We start from the raw sequence: 18,823 nt of genomic DNA, 5'->3' as shown, positions 1-18,823 counted from the left end.
TACTGAGAGAGTTCAGCTGGTGTCACCACATTATTACAAATAACTTCATTTCTGGACATTTATGGTTTGATTTCTTTGTATGTATGGATCACTTGGGTTGTTATCGACATCTAGTGAAAATTTCATGTCATTAGCACCTCTAGTAATATATTTATTGAGAAAAATGTTGACGTGTTCAATACTTATTTTACCCGCTGTATGTATTTTATTAAACATGCATATTATCTGATAAACCAACTCAAAAACATATTTTTTACATATCAATGTAATCAAAACTGCTACATGCATGTACTGTACTATTTAAAAAAATGTTTTGTAGTTTTTTTCTGTCTAAAGATAATGTTTTATTTGATGTGTTTCCACACAGTCTAAAACAAGTTTCTTTGGGACAGCGACTGGGTGGACAAAGCTGACTTGCTTGACTATCAAAACAAATTTCTGTCAATCAAACCCGACAGGGGATTTGTCACATCATCTCACTGCTGTCCATCAACACTGTCACAAGCATGCACTGTGGCTCATTGGATCAATGTGTCCACACAGAGGAAACTTTCAGTTCAGAAACAACCACCAGAGCATGGCAGGCCACATCATATAGAAAAAGCTCCTAGGGTGATAAAGGCACTTATAACCCTACATATATTTATAGATACCATTAAAAACAAAACTGCTATAAAGAAAATAGCTGACTGCAGAGCAAAAAAAAGCCCGAAGGACCCAATTTCCTCCTGAAGCACCTGATGGACACTCTGACAGGCAGATTGCTTTCCAGCACCAATTTTTGGAGCATGTGAAAAATGGTCCACACAGCCACTATGTGGTCTGAGATGAGTCATAAATCTTGTTTTATCTCCTTCGTAGTGGTAGCAGAAAGGGATGAGTTGCTTTTTTTCCCCATCTCATTCACATGTCTATCTGTCTGTTATCGGTGCCCTTGAGCAAAGATTACTGATGCCCTGTCTTTGATATATGACACATCACACAGAGCAGCTTTTCATCCTGTGAATTAACCCAGAGAGGGAGGGGGGGGGGCGGGGGACGCAAACCTGACTGGCATCAGCAACTAGAGGGAGAGGGGGGCTCTCTCACTGCTCCTTTGTACACCCCCTTTTTTCTTTACTCATACAATCCTTCCTACCAGAGCTATGGGTTTTCTTTCTTTTTTTTTATTTCCTGATACCAAGTAGACGGGGAGCAGTAAGCAACGTGGTTGCCCAAGTTTGGTGGCAAATTGTTTGTCTGACCTCTGCACATCGCTGCATTTTATAATCTAGTGTTTGTCACCCCTGTCTAATCCTCGAAACATATAGCCCCTGTCAGTTCCCGCTCCCTTTATCAGAAGGAAAAAAGGTAAGAAGAGGATGACTGTAAGTAACTGCACAGGAGGAAATCTTCTACAGATAAAAAAGGGATTTCAAGTGAGTGATGAGACCAGAGATTCCCATAATGTTGCCTCAAGAGCAGAAAAAGGCAGATAAAAGGTGAATATTACAGAAACAAATGGTAGCATATAATGTGTTAACAGCTTGTGTATGTCACAGAGGAAGAAAACGACTCCAATTGGCTTTCAGGAGAATATTACTGCCGTGTTAGTGTCCCCGGTGAGGAATATTTTATTATTTAGTAACTGGGAAGCAGCAGTGAGTGCAGCCTAATGTATCATCGTCTAATACATTTGAATAATGGTGTTTTAAATGCGAAAGACAAATAGCAATGACCACTTTGTGCAATCTAAAACAGAATGTAAAATAACACATTAGGTCTGTCTGCCACAGTGGAAATTAAGAGACTCTACATTACAGAGTAATAACCATCTCTCTCCAGACTCCAGACTTCATTAACCCAAAGCTAATCTCCCACTCAAACTCCCTGATCTTTACATGCCACAGGGAAAAAAAAGTGTTCAGTAAATACTGGTTGTTTTCTGTTTGGATAAGGGCCATAGAGCAGAACACTATCTACATTTTTTTTCCTCTCCTTTTTCACCCATGTAATCCTAAGAGGTCATAAATAAAATATTACGCCACAAGGAAAGTGTTGTGATCCATTATCATAATGGCAACGTTCGTGATCTATTTCATTAACATGCAGTCTTTAACCCAAACAAATGTGTTCCTCACCCTGGCTTTTCATACCCATTTACGAGATACAAATGGGCTCATGTGTCTTAACCAAAAGAGCTGCACGCGTGATGCATCACAGCCCGAATGAAGGCACCCTTGCCATATTGAGTTCTGTCTTTCGTGAACATTAAGTTTAAATTATGTCCCTCATTCCTGGGTAACACGGTGCCATTGGCAAGCCTTTAAGATGCTAATAATGTTTAAATGATGCCAACTTTAACTTGTATATTAAAAAAAATACTTCATATAGGCATGTTTTGGTTTACGAGTAATAAAGACAAGGGCAAATAAAAATAAAGAAAGAAAGAAAGACACTGGAAGTTCTGTCAATTTAAAGAATTCTGGCCATGTACTGACAATATGACATGTGTAGCACCACTTAAAAATGATGTGGTCAGCAGCATCCATATGTGTGAATGACTGTAACATAAAGCCAGAGGGCACAGAGGCCTACTTTCTGCCTCCTGTAAGTGTTAATATAACCTTTTCATCTGCTCACCCAACGGCTCTCTTGAATCAATTCCCCCTCAGTGTCCCTCAGCGTCTGTACAACTGGCACCTTCACAACTTGTTCCATTTGTTATATTGAGCTCCATCTGGCCTCGGTCATTTGGCTTTTTAATTTAGTTGTCTCCCGCTCTCTAATTTGTCTCACATTTACAAATGGCAGCGGCTGCCCGTTCCAAGCTGCTCCTCATCAGTCGCAGAAATACATTTTCACCAGCCGTCAGGGCAGCAGTAAATCTGCAGGGCCGGGTTATTAATAGATAGCAACAGATGTTTACTCGTTGTTGATTACAAGTCATGTTGACCAGTGAAATCTGTTCATAAATGGAAGGGAATTTATAGCACAGCAGAACAGAAACAAGGCCAACCTTTTAACAAAAAAAGACAATGAGCCTAGTTAAGTATTTTCTGTAGGCCTGTTATAATCACATTTTAGATAATACAGTATATTGCTTTAAAAAGTAATGAACAATATTTACATTTAAAATGATAAAGTTATAGATTTATTAGTTGTTTTAATGCTGCATTGAATTCCATTTGCTAAGAATTCTAGCAAAATAATAAATACAAACCAGGTTGTTTTTCTGTTCATGTCCCAGGTCTTACAAAAGTTGTAATAGTTCAGTATTTGTTTAAAGGGGACCTATTATGCAAAATTCACTTTTTTTAAGGTTGTTTTTACTCAACTTTGGGTATGTACTTCTTAAAAACAACAGTCCTAGGACCAAAAAAATGCACCCAGGGGCATATTTACTGTAAGTAAATGTATTTTTAATGTATATTAATGACAAGTTTTATACTTCCATCATTTTGTGATGTCACAAGCCGTACGACAACCCACCGGAACCTGAATTCAGCCCCTTACCTAGCAACTCCCGGGTGAAGCTCCACTTCCTCAGTATAAAAAGCCGTCACGGTGTTGTTGTGCAATGCGCAGTTCATCTTACAACAAGTCTCCAATAGGACAATGGGTAGAGTGTCGGACCAAAGAGCGGGAGACCAGGGTTTGAGACTGGCACGGATACAATTAATTATTCATTTTCATTCATTATGAACATGTTTTCTCATGTACCTCTATTGTTTAGCTTATTAAAGCCTTGTTAAAGCCTATTTGTTCGAGTTTCTGAGGTATTTTGACCGCTGCTGCTCCCTGCTCTGGTAACAGCATGCGGAGTGAGCGCAGTGCAGAGGAGGGAGAGAAAATAAAAGAAGCTGCGACCACGACTCTGCCTCTGGGTCTCATATGGTTGTACAATGGAGCTTCTGCTATTATTAGCCATGCTAACGTAAACGCTGGCTTTGGAGGGCGGAGTTAATGTCAACAGAATTTTGGAGGGCGTTACCAACAGAGCTCATTAACATAAACAGCTCTTCTGAACGGAAGTCAGAGCAGGCAGAACTAGAAAATGGGAAATTTTATTATCTGAGAATTATTTTGTGCATTAAATTGAATGAACATGGTCTGGATAGCCCACAGACATACCATAAAAATTTCTAGGACCCATAATTGGTCTCCTTTAAACAGATCAGATAAAAATAAACAAATTTAAAAGAACATGTATAAATCAATAATATTTTTTTAGCTGAGTAAAATAAAAGCTAACACATTAAAATACAAAAATCTAAAGACATTTGGAGGAACCAAAGACCCACTCGTATAGTCTTTCCTTTTCCTGCTTATTACAGTGGCCACAAACCCTTTCCTGACAAACACATCGTTGACACATTTCGCTTGTCACTCACCCGCAGCTGGCAGGCTGGTGATCCATCTTTCCATAAGTAGGTGACATGACTTACTTCAAATAGTTTGGGCATCACTTTGAAGAAAAGTTGCCAAAAATCTATGATTAAATGTCACCGAGTGGAACCCGAAGACTTCCTCATCAATTAATGCTCACCCTGTTTTTTTTTTTACGTTCTTACAAAGTGTAAAGATCAACTCAAATGCTGAATTTGTTCACTTTTAATACTGTATTTTATAAAAAAAAAATTAAATAAGCAGAAAACGATCAAACATTTGCAGAAATGACTGCGGCTCAGAGTGAATCAGTCACTGGATTATTTCTCCATGAGTCGTGCTTTCCTGTGAACGGCTTCTGATTTCTCTACTTACATTCCCTAAAAGAATAATCATTTCTGTGAATTTTTTTTTTCTATTTACAGACGCTGCTCAGAAATTGGGAAGCCACACACAACATGCTGCAAACTGTGACAAGTTATAAAACTTTAAAGCAGGCAGTAAATAGCTCTGTCACTCTATCCGTGGTGTTATATTACCTGGACACATTTATCTGGCGGGTGGTAAATCTCAATTCCCCTTACCCCCTTTTTACTCCCCTCCGAAAACAGGCAAGAGGAGACTCGCAAAAATAAATTGCAGATGGAGGGACAAAGGCATCATACAGCTAGGTAATCAAATGAACATGATGTTTTGAAAGGGGGCTTCAATAATGTCAGGTAAGATTGACAGTGCTTCTGTGGAATGGAAAAAGAAAATCTTAAAAAAGATTAATTTGATAATATATATTATTTTTTTGTTCCTGCAGGTGTACAGTGAAAGCAGTCCCTGGAAACATTTTGTATTCCAAATACCTTTTTTTTTAGTTGCTTCACCTGCCTGATATCCTTCAGCCCTTTCCTTCAGAAGCTGTCAAAGCCGCCAAGTATAATATATGGCCTTTCCAATGAGAACAGCTGTAGCCACTCTCTCCACTGCTGCTACCCTGCCCTGCATGAAATAATACATCAAGATTAATTGATTTCCTGTCACACTCTTAGAGAAAAGAAAATTAATTTTCATGTATCTTTTCCCTCCAACCCCAGCCTATGAATTTTTGTACATGGCATGTAATTTAAATTTTTAATTATTCATGAAGACTAAAAACATGATAAAGTGTTTTAAAGAAGGCCCCAAGGCCAAAGACAAAAACATATATATAGCAGTTCCTGATGCTTATATAAATAATAAATGTATTTACATATAAGAGAGTCAACTGCATGTTAGGCCACAGCCCACCTCTTTGTTTCCTTCTCTCCTGGGTTAAGAACAGTAACTGCTGGCTTATAACGGAGTTTGACGAGTCACTAGAGCAGATTTACTGCATGATTCATCGTCAACAAACGTCCCAACACCAGTGACTACTGCTGAGATAGATGTCTATTTGTAATGCTTTTTGTCTACATACAGTATCGTATTTTACTGGGCCAGTCATGATCTCTGTTAATGCAATTCTTGAAGCAGCTTCCGTCACATTAACTGTTTAGTTCACATGTTGAAGTATCAAAATTTTCATCCTATATTCATAAAAAGCCCATAGCCCTACCCATTGACTTAATAAGACTTGATTTAGTGTTGACACTGTTTAGAAGAATGAAGAAACTAATGAAGGCAAAGAATAAAGAGGAAATCAAACAAAATCAATCTCAATGTTTCCATCCAATTGTGATGTGAATTTTGAACAAACTTTGAAAATGGCGGAAAATAAATGCGAATTAGACATGCAATAAACAGGAAGTAGAGGTTGTAAACTTGCTGGAACCACAAATCTCGGGACAATGGAGAGACGTTTTCAGGAAAGTGTTGCTGTCGGGCAAGTCGCAGTTGTTCTGTCAATTGTTCCGGCCATGTTTTTGCACGTTATGGGAATAGTCAGAAAGACACTGACAGCTGAAACAGTTCATCAATTCAAGTGAACTTATTCGGCAAATGTGTTTTCAACCCCCCCACTTCTTTGTGCATAATCTCTTTTTCAAATAATCAAAAAATCACCTTGAGCGAGCGTAAAAACTTTTTTGCGAGACTGAAATTTGTTGGAATTTTGTTGTTTCCATCAACCTTTTCTAATGCGATAACTGAAAATGAGCATAAAAATAACATTGGTGGAAACACTGGGTTTGTTTGCACAAATGAACACTATCATAACTCACTAAAGCCATTTTGCTCTGCTGGGTTTAAAACGCTGTCTGTCAGTGAATGATCTGAATGTCAGTGGATGATTGAGAAGCATGTCTGGTGTGTGAAGACAGACCACTGCTGGTCCGATGTGCAAGCCAATAGAGGACACGGCACCACTGATGTAGTGGCAGCTCACAGACATGACTGGCAGGCGAGGCTGCTGCCTGATATAAATGTTCTACTGATCATTCACCTCATAGGATAAAAAATGTCATGAACATTGGTCATTCTAATAGTTCAAGTTTACTTATATATTTTTTGTTCTTTGTTAATTTTTGCATGCAATCATCACAGCTTGTTGTGCTAAAACAAATATGTACAACTTGATGGTCAAAATCCCGTTTCTTAGTTGCTCCTTGTATTAATTTTGGGTTAGCTATTTAACCGCTCCTTTCTAAGTCATTTTGCTAAAGAAAGACCCATTAGAACCTCACACACATTTTTTAAAACCTCACAAGAACAAAGACATGATTAACATATTCGGAGAAGAAAGCTCCTGCAAAGTGCGCAGTTGTTATGGCTGATAGTTAGTAAGAGTGTAATTATAAGGTGAGATATTTGTGTATGCATGTGCGATATCGCACATGTATGTGAGAGTGTGATTATGTGTGTGAGTGAGTGAGTGTGTGTGTGTGTTAGTCTTTTCAATGTCCTTTGTGGTAGTAGTCAAATTAGTCTGTCTAGCAAAATGTTCTAATTATGGTTGTAGAGTCTAATTAGCATTCACTATAACAACAAATGCTGCAAAATCACACTAATTCCACAACAAACGGCCTCAATGGTACACCATGTAGTGTCCTAACTGTGCAATAAGAATTAATCGCAGCACAGTACTATCGTGTACTCCTGCTGTGTCTGTAAAATCATTTCTCACTCCTTCCAGATTGTTTTCATCAACAACTATTCCCAGGGACCCTAACAAGCCCATATCTTCATTAAGATAATAAAGTCTAAATCTCAAACACGCAATAGGGAATAATGTGACACTGACCCAATAGATACTTGTATTTTACACATGAGTGTAGTATACTGATGAGTATTGACAGAGGCAGGCTCAAACGCTTTGCAAAAATAAATGGCAAGATTTGTAAACTTTATTTTTTTTAAATTCAAAGTTATCCATTAGGTTTTGTAAGAAGAGATGTCTAGATCTCTAGCTCTGACCCAAATAAATTGCACTTGACAGTTTTATGCAGTTGAACCCCCAACTCAAAAGTAGAGAATTTGCATTTCCTGCAAAAATGCAGAGTGAATGCTTACTGCTGAAAGATTTGTGCTGAAAAGCTAACAAAAAGCTTAATCAAGCCTAGAAATAGCTTTTAAAAAATATGAAATGGCAAAAATTGGCACAAAAAAACAGAACGAGCATGTTTGCTGAATTAATAATAAGAAGCTGAAATTATCTCAAAAGGTGAATTTAGCATAAAACAGCTTAAAATTATCAAGAAGCAATTCAAAAAAGCATCTCCCTAGCTTATTTGGCTAAATATGGCATAAGTTAATTACGCATTCATGTTGATTAATATGCATTGTTCCTTTATGAGATAAATTCAGATTCAAATTCAAACAAATAACCAAAAGAAGTGGAAAAAAGTACAAAAAAAAGTTGGAATTAGCAAACAAACAGCCAAATAAGTCATAATGATAAGCTAAAAAAAGCAGAAAAAATAGAAGCTGAAATTTAAACAAAGCAGTTGAAAAGAAAAGCAGAACTAAAACAAAAGCTAAAGGGTACAGAAATGACAATTTTAAAGGATTTTAAAGACCCTGAAAACAGCTCCATTAATTTTCCAAGGGGAAAAGAAAAAGGCAAATAGCTCAAAAAGGATAAAATGCTGGAGAAACAAAATTCCAGAAAGGTCCAGAATCAACTGAATGTTGTGATAAATTGTTGACATATCACAAAAAACGTAGAACGAGATAAATATCTAAAAACAAAAGTAATAAAAAATTATCTAAATTGTTTGAATACATGATAAACATTCACACAATTTACCGTAATGGCAACATACTGTATAAATGTAACTGTTTTTTCTGTACTTGAGAGAATTCAGGATTTATGTCCAAACATAAAAAATGCGACTCAACTGACTTTCCCCAATTTTTGCAAAAATTCAGATTTTTCAATATTTTTTTAACTTATCAACAATTGTACCACTGCAGAAAACAACATACAGTGGGTAAAATAAGGATTGAACACGTCACCATTTTTCTCAGTAAATATATTACTAGAGGTGCTAATGACATGAAATTTTCACCAGATGTTGGTAACAACCCAGTGATCCATACATACAAAGAAATCAAACCATAAATGTCCAGAAATGAAGTTATTTGTAATAATGTGGAATGGCACAGGGAAAAAGTATTGAACACACTTATTGAAATGTATCTAATACTTTGTACAAAAGCCTTTGTTGTCAATGACAGCTTCAAGACGCCTCCTGTATGGAGAAACTAGTGGCATGCATTGCTCAGGTGTGATTTTGGCCCATTCTTCTACACAAACAGTCTTCAAATCTTGAAGGTTTCGTGGACCTCTTCTATGAACTCTGATCTTTAGTTCTTTCCATAGATTTTCTGTTGGATTCAGGTCAGGTGATTGACTGGGCCATTCCAGCAGCTTTAGTTTCTTTCTCTGAAACCAACTGAGAGTTTCCTTGGCTTTGTGTTTGGGCTCATTGTCTTGCTGAAATGTCCAGCCAYGTTTCATCTTCATCATCCTGGTAGATGGAAGCAGATTTTTATCAAGAATGTCTCTGTACATTTTTCCACTCATCCTTCCTTCAATTATTTGAAGTTTGCCAGTACCATATGCTGAAAAACAGCCCGACACCATGATGTTCCCACCTCCAAACTTCACTGTTGGTATGGTGTTTTTGGGCTGATRTGCAGTGCCATTTGACCTCCAAACATGATGTGTTTTCTGGCATCCAAACAGTTCAATGTTGGTCTCATCTGACCAGACTTTATTCTCCCAGTATTACACAGGCTAGTTTAAATGTTGTGCAGCAAACTTTAAAAGGAGCTTCGACATGCTGTTTCTTCAACAGTGGAGTCTTGCGTGGTGAGCGTGCATACAGGCCATGGTGGTTCAGTGCATTACTTATTGTTTTCTTTGAAACAAWCGTACCTGCTAATTCCAGGTCTTTCTGAAGCTCTCCACAAGTGGTCCTTGGCTCTTGGACAACTCTTCTGATCATTCTTTTCACTCCTCTGTCAGAAATCTTGTGAGGAGCACCTGGTCGTGGTCGGTTTATGGTGAAATAATGTTCTTTCCACTTCTGAATTATGGCCCCAACAGTGCTCACTGGAACCTTCAGAAGTTTAGACATTCTTCTGTAACCGATGCCATCATTATGCTTTGCAACAATAAGGTTGTGAAGGTCTTGAGAGAGCTCTTTACTTTTACCCATCATCAGATGGTTCTTGTGTGATACCTGGCCATCATTTGGGACTGAACCAGCTGATATTAACTTGCACTGACAAGGGGCAGGCTTGTTTTCTAATTACTGAGAGAGCTCAGCTGGTGTCTTGTCTTTCCATGCCTTTTTTACACCTCCCTTTCTTCATGTGTTCAATACTTTTTCCCTGTGCCATTCCACATTATTACAAATAACTTCATTTCTGGACATTTATGGTTTGATTTCTTTGTATGTATGGATCACTTGGGTTGTTACCGACATCTGGTGAATATTTCATGTCATTAGCACCTCTAGTAATATATTTACTGAGAAAAATGGTGAGGTGTTCAATACTTATTTTACCTGCTGTAACACATTTCATACAATTTAATTGACACAAAAACAACAATTCTTATGTATAAAAACAAAATATGATCACTAAACTAAATATCCAGGACTTCCACACTGTATAGGATGCCAATAAAAACTGGAATTATTCAAATCTACAAAACAGTCTGCATGTTTGAATATCATCTACAGATCCGATGTCACATTAACATGTCTTTGCAAATGAAGCAAGATGTGACAAAAATTTAATACAGATGATAATCTGTTGGTAAACAAAAAGTAAATATATTTAACATAAGATATATGAGTGGAACCCAAAGGTAAAGTTTACATATTCACCAATAAGACCCATGTGGGGAGGTTTATTACACATCTTTCTAAAAATATATTATTCAATGCTAGACTATGAGTATATTCACTAATTTATATATTTTTTTCTTTTCATGAGCATAATTATCACTATATTAAAGTGTGCTCTTTTATTCATGCAATATAGAGGATTAAGGATTTACAGAGCACTTTGCTCAATAAACAGATTTAATTGGCTTTAAAGGCAGAACACTGTCAAGGTCAGTATAGAAAGAGTGGTTTCACTCAAGATAGAGAACAAAGTTAGTTTAATAGAGAACTTTGAAATCCCACAAAGAAATAATTTATAATTGGGTTCAGGGAGAGTAGACAGGAGATTATGAAGGACTGTGGAGGTTGTTTTGCCAATTTGATTAGGAGGAACCAGGTAAGAGCCGGTACCACTGACGTATGTCGGAGCCAGATGTGAAGGACTGACCAATCGGGCCGCTGACTGAACAGGATTGGGAAGCTGAGTGCCAAAAGGGCTAGGCCTGGTCCTAAGCACCTTTAGGGAGACCTCAAGTCTAAACCCTCCCATCTAGTCTATCAAACAGATAGTTACAAATTTCCATTTAAAAGTTTTTGTAGCGTTAAGACAGGGGTTCTTTCCTGGACAGAGGGCTTGACCACACCCACAAACTTAATTTTAAAATTGTGCTGCTTTAAATAACTATTGATGGTTTGCCATGACTAGGGTTGGGTTCCGAAACTCGGTTCTATTATGGCACCGGGGCGAATATCAATGGTAGTACATGGACCGAAACACATCTTTAACTTCCGTGCTTTATTTCGGTGCCTCAAAGAAAGCTGTTAATTTGCGCCCTCTGGTGTTCAATGTTAAAAGTGGCAGCCGCAGCACACAATCTCCACGGACTCTCTTATATGCGGTTCGACTCGGCCTCGGCCCATTGCGCCTCTCCAAGCACGCTCCACAGCTGCGCTGTCTCAGAACCTCCTCTCCGGTGGTTCGGGTAGAAGCGAGTACAGCATGCTTATGATTTTAACGTGCAGCAGAATTCTGTCTGTGGATTAACTCTTGGATTGACTGACAGCAAATTTCCTCCTGGTGAGAGCTGCTTTTGTTTAATACGAGCACGCGGCGTGATATGACAACATGGTGAAATAAAACTGCCTTTTTTGAAAAAGGCAGAACTTGTAAACACTTCCTGGAGAGAAGTGAAGAAGACGAAGCTGAGCAGATCACAGGAGGTTTTCAGCATAATGGCCAACACGGTTACACAAGCACTTAGCTAAACAGCTCCGTGAAAATAAATAAATAAAAGTGAAGTCCGAACGGTAAAACCACAACAGCTTTTTTATTTTATTTTATGATTATTTTTAACAACAGTTGAAGCCGCTGCGGACAGTCCGCACATTATCACACCCACTGCATGGAGAAACACGAACACTGAGCAGAACCGACTTGACCCAAAGTGAATCGAGTAGAACTGAGTTCATGGAGAGGGGCTGAACAGGTGCTGCTGCAGTTAACAGTTATATAATATATAAATATATATATAATATATATAAATAAATAATATAAAATATAATATAAAATATAGAATACTATATATATCAAATACATAATATTATTGTATATTATGTATTATAGTAGAGATGTTGAAAGCAAAACGGTCCAAAGTGTGGTGTCACTTTACAAAATAAGACGCAGAAACTTCCATCTACAACAAATGCTTTAAGAATATTTGGTGCAAAGACAAATTATTAATGGTTTTAAGTTAATAAGTTTGTTAATTTCAAGTTTAACTTTGACTCAGAAATACTTATTGCTTCATAAACCTCTGTGTGAGTGTGCGTGTTTTATTAATTTATTTTTTAAGTACAGATTTCAATACCGTTTAGGAACCAGTACCGTTTTGAAAGCATCGATTTGGCACTGGTATCGAAATAAAACCTTTCAATACCCAACCCTAGCCATGACCAGTGCTTATTTGCCTTTTGGGTTTGTGCATCACAATCTGACAAAGTGATTTATTCTGAAAGCTGCGTGTATGTTGTGTGTGTGTAAATATTTACTGAAGAAATAAAGTTATTCTTCCCTAAACACGATTTGTCACTTGAGACTGAAGCGACCTCCAATGTAAAAGCCATTTTTTTGTTTCCCCAAAATCAGTCAAATAAAATCTGTAAACATAACATGCAGAATCAAATTAGAATAGCTGCTTACAGTGCAAATGTCTTTTTGGCAAAAAATAAATAAATCAAAAAGTGTAAACACTTCTTGCTTAACCAGTGCATGATGGCAAACTTCTCTAATTAAACTGTTTGCTGAAAGGCAATAACTTTGTACTAATAACCTGATTCACTCAGCCCATCTGTTCCAAAACTGCAAGACAACCAGATGTGATCTGAACATCAAAAAGAAATACAGATAATGTGTGTTACGGCTGAATGAATACATATATGTGGATGTGGGAGATGAAGATTGGTAGAGGCCTACAGATACTGATAGATGACAGCTATAAAAAATAAAAATCCCTATTTGGTCCTTCAGCACATGGCATTTATTGTAGCCGACTGATGTATTATTTACTTTGTTTGACATCTGGATCTAATGTTCCTTATCTTGGTAACAAAAACAATTTAGAAAGGCAACTTCCACAAGTCAAACTATTTCATTTCCCAGGCTACTCTCCACTATCTATCTCCATTGAAATATTCTCTATTTATTTTAGAAAACTTAAACAACCGCTCCGTCCGCCTAGAGCTGGCATAAGCCAGAGTAGCAGATTTATCATTATAATACTTAGCACCGAGGGAGGAAAAAAAACGCAGAGCTGTGCTATATCGCAGGCATGATTTAGACTCTGCAAAGGCTACAGGAATTCTAGCTGTCAAAGACTGAAGTAAATTCAGTTCCTGTAAATAAATTGGGAAGTCCAGTGCTTACACATGCTATCTACTGCTACAAACCACACGGAGCACACTTGACTTTAGTTGTGTTCGGCAGTTTTAGTAGGTGCGCAAGGAAAGAGCAAAAGTATCTATGTTCTTCCTTTTTACCATGATCAAGAGAAACTACAGCATAATCCTAATCAGGGAGAACAACATACTTGTGCTAGATTTTATGTTGGAACAACATTTTATTCTGCAGCAAAGTAGCTAGTACTTTTGTAGATACAAAAAATAAAAAGTAAAAACAACCTTCTTGCTAAACAAGAAAGAAAAAGTGATTACTCATGTGCACCTGTTGCTTCAAAAATGCAATATTTTTTGTCACAAACTGTTTTAAAGTTAGCAACCAATACTGATAATACAACCAATACGGGTAAAAATTTTGGTACAGAGGCAGATTGCTAACTTTAGCTAGCTAGATTTGCTTGCATTAAAGCTTAGTTTTTGTGTTTTTCTCTAAGTAACAATAAAAGTTTGATGGATTTCCCACATCTCTGAAAGTGAAGCACTGCAGAATTTACTAGTTGCTGTTGGCGTTCCTCCGGATATTGTTTTACTAAAATATTCTTTATGATTTATGTAGCTGAATTGTATTGTTGAAGATTTTGCAGACATCTTCCCCTAAACAACCACTGCTTACTGTCTTGGAGTAGTGTGCAAATTAAAGTGGTTGGAAATGGGTGAAAGCATAACAAAATTAATTAAATTAAAATGATATTTTTTGCTCATGTTTACAAGAAGAATGCTTTAAATGTCTCTTTTTATTATTTTCAGTGAGAATTTTACCTCATTCCAGTGGGATATAAAACTGCATTTTTATTAGAGACAATTAAATTAATTATCTGTACTAGGTTCCCTGTTTAATCGGTGTACTTGCACATAAATTCAACATATACAACGGAACGATTCACATAAAACATTTAAGTGGGCATTGACTGCATGTTTGTGGCATAGCAAGACAACTAAATAAAAACCTTTAGAAAAGTAAATATGTGATCTAATAAGTTATTTTATACAATTGTGTCCATTTAATTATTTGAAGACCAACAAAATTAAAAATCAATAACATTACATTATCCGTCACTACAACACACAAAAAAAGAGGCACCAATGAGCAGAGTGGTAACATAGTGGTTAAAAGGTGATTTGTTAAACAAGGAAGATTTATTCAATGTAATGTTTTCAAAAGATATGGGAACGACACAGATTCTTTTTCAACATTCTTTTTTTCTCCATCATCTCACATATTGATTTACAGAATCTGCCATGGAAATATGTTGTCTTTTCATTACTCATGGTCAAACAAACAGCTACTTCATCCTTTCCTTGCTTTGCTTTGGTCCCTTAAAAAAAAGCTGATTTGAAAAATGTGAGGCTGCAAGCCAGCCTGCCTCTCACGACTAGCCGACACAGGCATTTATAACCTTAAAAATGACTTCTGGGTACCAGGTATCCAATTATTCCTTAGCCAGGAAGCAGTGCTAAATGGAGCACTACAATGATTTACTCGCAACCTCTCCTTTTATTAAAACACTTTGTCTTATTGTTTTATTGATTTACAATCTGTCCTACTTTTTTGGCATCTGAAAACAATCAAGGCACAGGGCAGCAGAATGTTTGGACATTAATCGTTAAAAGACAGTGTTTTATTCCTGGCCTGGGGTTTGCTGCACCAGCTGCTGTGCATTCTGGTAAGAGGCAGTGATTTATGACCCGGCAGCAATAACGATGAGGCGTGCTCATTAACATATCGACAGGCTCCAAGATGGATCATCAGCATTGATTATTTCATGGCCTGCTGATGCCCATTTGTTAAAAGAGAGAGAGAGAGAGAAATAGAGAAAGTGGAATAGTGTGGGGGGGGGGGGGGGGACGTGCGTTGCTGGTTTAGAATGTGCAAGGATTTCTTGCTTGAATCCTGCAGCACAAGGGAGAAAGACAAAACCCTGACTCCTTCAATCACCAGAGCCATCACTCTGCTGTCAGACAGAAAAAAAAATCAATGATTGACAGCATTTAACCAGTCCTCAGCACTTGGCAGATACACCCAAGAAGAAAGGTGCTTAGTATGGGGAGCACACAAATATGTCTTTATGTATGCTAGAAAGCATTACTTTATGTGGAAAGTTACAAAAACAATCAGTCAACTCCGTTCTCAAATTTAAACTCGAGGGATGAATAAAGTTGAATAAAGACTAATAAAGTTGGTCTTATTTGTGTTCAGCACACAGGCATACTAGTAAATGTACAATAACAAATCATAAGTTGGAACAATAAGGGAAATCCAAGTGAAATCACAGAAAAAAAAACATTTGACTTATTTCATTGGACATCTCAAACCCAGTATATTTTATGTTTTGTTATTTCAGCTTAATATCTAATGTTCATATCCAGTACAGTAGGTCCATTGTTGCATTTTCTGTTCTGCACCACAAATGAAAAGTTGGAGTGGAAAAGCTCTAACCACTTTATTATGTTGCCAACTTTCCTCGCAACACTTTTAAAGACATTCTGCAACCAAGAACACAAAGCAATCAATCCTTTCAGGTTTCATTTTGTCTCACTGCGAACACATCTTAAAGTTGCATGAGTTTTCATTTTAAGCATTTTTCAGTTTAGAATAGTTGTTCATGGAAATGACGTGGTGAAAGTAGTAAACTGTATGTTACTCCAGTCGTTACACAACACAGACCCTGATGATGTTGGGATGTTTTCTTTTTTAATTAGTTTGTAGCCTGTGTATTTCTCTGTTTTCAATAAAAATTTGGAATGCTAGTTCATCTGAGCAAATAAAAACATTTGTTCATTGCATGATGGTCCGTTCCAAATGCCTCTGAGCCCAGACATGTCAACATCAACAACAGACAGTGCTACATAAAGGTTATTTTGCTTAGGGTGTGCTCCATTGTACTTCCAAATCCATTCCTGTCAATGTGTTGGATGACAGCAGAATGATTCCTGACGAAGTTAAAGTGAAATTCACCAGATATGCAGTGAAATGAAACTAAGTGTTAAAACAAGACCACTGCAGCTGCTGTGTGTGTTTCTCACCCATGTTTCTTTACTTTTTATAGTTTTCAAGTTCCATTCTCTTTAATGAAATTGTTTGTTGTTGTCCAGTTTTGGCTCCTGCTAACTTCTAACCAATGAGTAGTCAAACAATGTGCAGCAGCTCAGGTGGCTACATTGTTTGTTTTTTGGAGAACTGCACTCAAGTCCATCTGGATTAGTAGAATATGCAAGATTGATGCAGACGTACCTCCGTTCCAACATGTTCCAGGCCTTAGACATGCACCCTTACCTTTTATGCACTGAAACCGCCATACACTTAGCAGTGGACAAATGCGGAGGCAAAAGGTCCAGTGAGGGATACCCAAAGATTCCACTCCCGGGTGACTCTCTACAGCTCCACCTAGAGGGATCCCAAGAGTTCACAGACCAGAGTGGATAAATAATTCCTTCAGCAAGTTTGGTCTGCACCAGGGATTTCCTCCCAGTAGGACATGCTGAGAAAACCTGCAAAAGAATCTACCTAGGAGGTATAATAATCTTCGAAAGTAGATCGATCAGTAAAGTGGGAGTTTTGCCTTTCGGCTCAATCCTCATCAGACTGGACCAACACCTTCTGTACGGCAGTTGAGGACTCTATCAGCCAACCCACTTCCCACTCCATCCTGTCCTCACTCGTAAGCATAGCTTCCAGATACTTGAACTCCTGTGTTTGAAACAAAGATTCAGACCCAGAGGGAGCATTCCATCTCTTTTCTAGTTTAAAACCATGACCTCAGGCTTTCTTGAGTTTCTTAATGGTTAAATGACAGCAAGTACAAGTGTAGGGGAAATCATTAGAAAATTTAGACCCAAGGATGGAGACAGGACTTGAGGAATTTGAGGAACCTATTTATTAAAACACAACAAAAAGATGTTGGAAAAACAAATAAAACTTACAAAATCCATATCAGCATGGGGCGGGGGGGTCAAATGAGAACAGAGCACAACTAAGTTAGTTGGTCATTTGCTTTGTTTAAGAAATGGACACAAAGTATTTTGTGTCCTTACTGTTCTGACACAACCTGTACTGTACTGAACCTTAGTACTGCCTTGTTTATTCTACATACAAATCTAATTTGTTACTTTACAAAACAAATAAGTGACTTCATACAAACGACACCATTATATAGAATAAACCTATCGATGCACCAGATTTCCTCCACTCAGACAGAGGCAAGGATAAAACTAATCTTTCTTTCAGCCTGAGAAGTCCTGCCACTTTTTATGATAGAGATGCCATGGTGACAGGTGATAATTGATTGACCTATCATTTATTACTGTGTGACAGCCACCTTGGCCTGGCCCTGACTGGTATTTGGGACAACTGACAGACAGCAACTCTACACAGCTGTAAACCTTAATGTGAGTTTGTTACAAACAAAAGTGAGCAAACATATTAAAAATCTGCAAGCACACAGAAACACAAACAAGAACCAGAAGCTGTCAAACACCATATTAATATAGTCTGAAGCTAACTGGAAACAGGCACGTTCACATATTAAAGCCATGCAACTGTCACATTCTAACCATCTAACTTTTGTCTCAGGGGTTTGTAGAAGTGAAAGCGTTTATTGCAGATGTGAGACTTTTTAAACCTTCTTGTGTGCACTCAGTATATTAAAGGGATCCACGATTAGTTGTAACATTAGACTTTATTTGATAAACATATACTTTAACTGTAAAATAAAGACTGTAAAAATACTGTAGGATGTTCAGTTTTATCATTTTTAAACTAAAAGTTTAAAAATATATTACACGGAGGTGGCCATTTTATTTACACGCAAAGCATTCTGGGTAAATGATGACGTGGATAGGTCATCGGTGTGAGGCTGCTAGCGAGCTATATCCACCCTGAAGGTTAATCTTGGACAATATCTGATGATCGACTCTTTTAAATGAAACCAGAGAGCGCTGAGTCATTTCTACCTTCTCCTCTCTGTCAACGCTCTCTGGTTTCATTTAAAAGAGTCGATCATCAGATATTGTCCAAGATTAACCTTCAGGGTGGATATAGCTCGCTAGCAGCCTCACACCGATGACCTATCCACGTCATCATTTACCCAGAATGCTTTGCGTGTAAGTAAAGTGGCTCCGGTCGTGTTAAAGGAGACATATCAAGCTAAATGCACTTTTTTTGCATTTATAAACTATTTTTTTGTGCAATTATAGTG

At 37.5% G+C, this 18,823-nt stretch overlaps 1 protein-coding gene and 1 long non-coding RNA gene across 3 annotated transcripts in view; one reads left to right on the top strand and one right to left on the bottom strand.

Annotated features, from left to right (window-relative positions):
* The window catches only part of lrmda (leucine rich melanocyte differentiation associated), a 316,113-nt gene that overhangs the window by 207,692 nt on the left and 89,598 nt on the right, over positions 1–18,823 (bottom strand). The window lies entirely within an intron of this gene.
* LOC106515340 (uncharacterized) overlaps positions 1–18,823 on the top strand; it is a 34,638-nt gene that overhangs the window by 2,216 nt on the left and 13,599 nt on the right. The gene's annotated exons all lie outside the window — the stretch shown is intronic.

The sequence above is a fragment of the Austrofundulus limnaeus genome, unplaced genomic scaffold (genome assembly GCF_001266775.1).
Source record: "Austrofundulus limnaeus strain Quisiro unplaced genomic scaffold, Austrofundulus_limnaeus-1.0 Scaffold28, whole genome shotgun sequence".
NCBI lineage: Eukaryota > Metazoa > Chordata > Actinopteri > Cyprinodontiformes > Rivulidae > Austrofundulus > Austrofundulus limnaeus.
The sequence above is the reverse complement of the archived record's forward strand: the minus strand, read 5'-3'. Positions and strand labels throughout refer to the sequence as shown.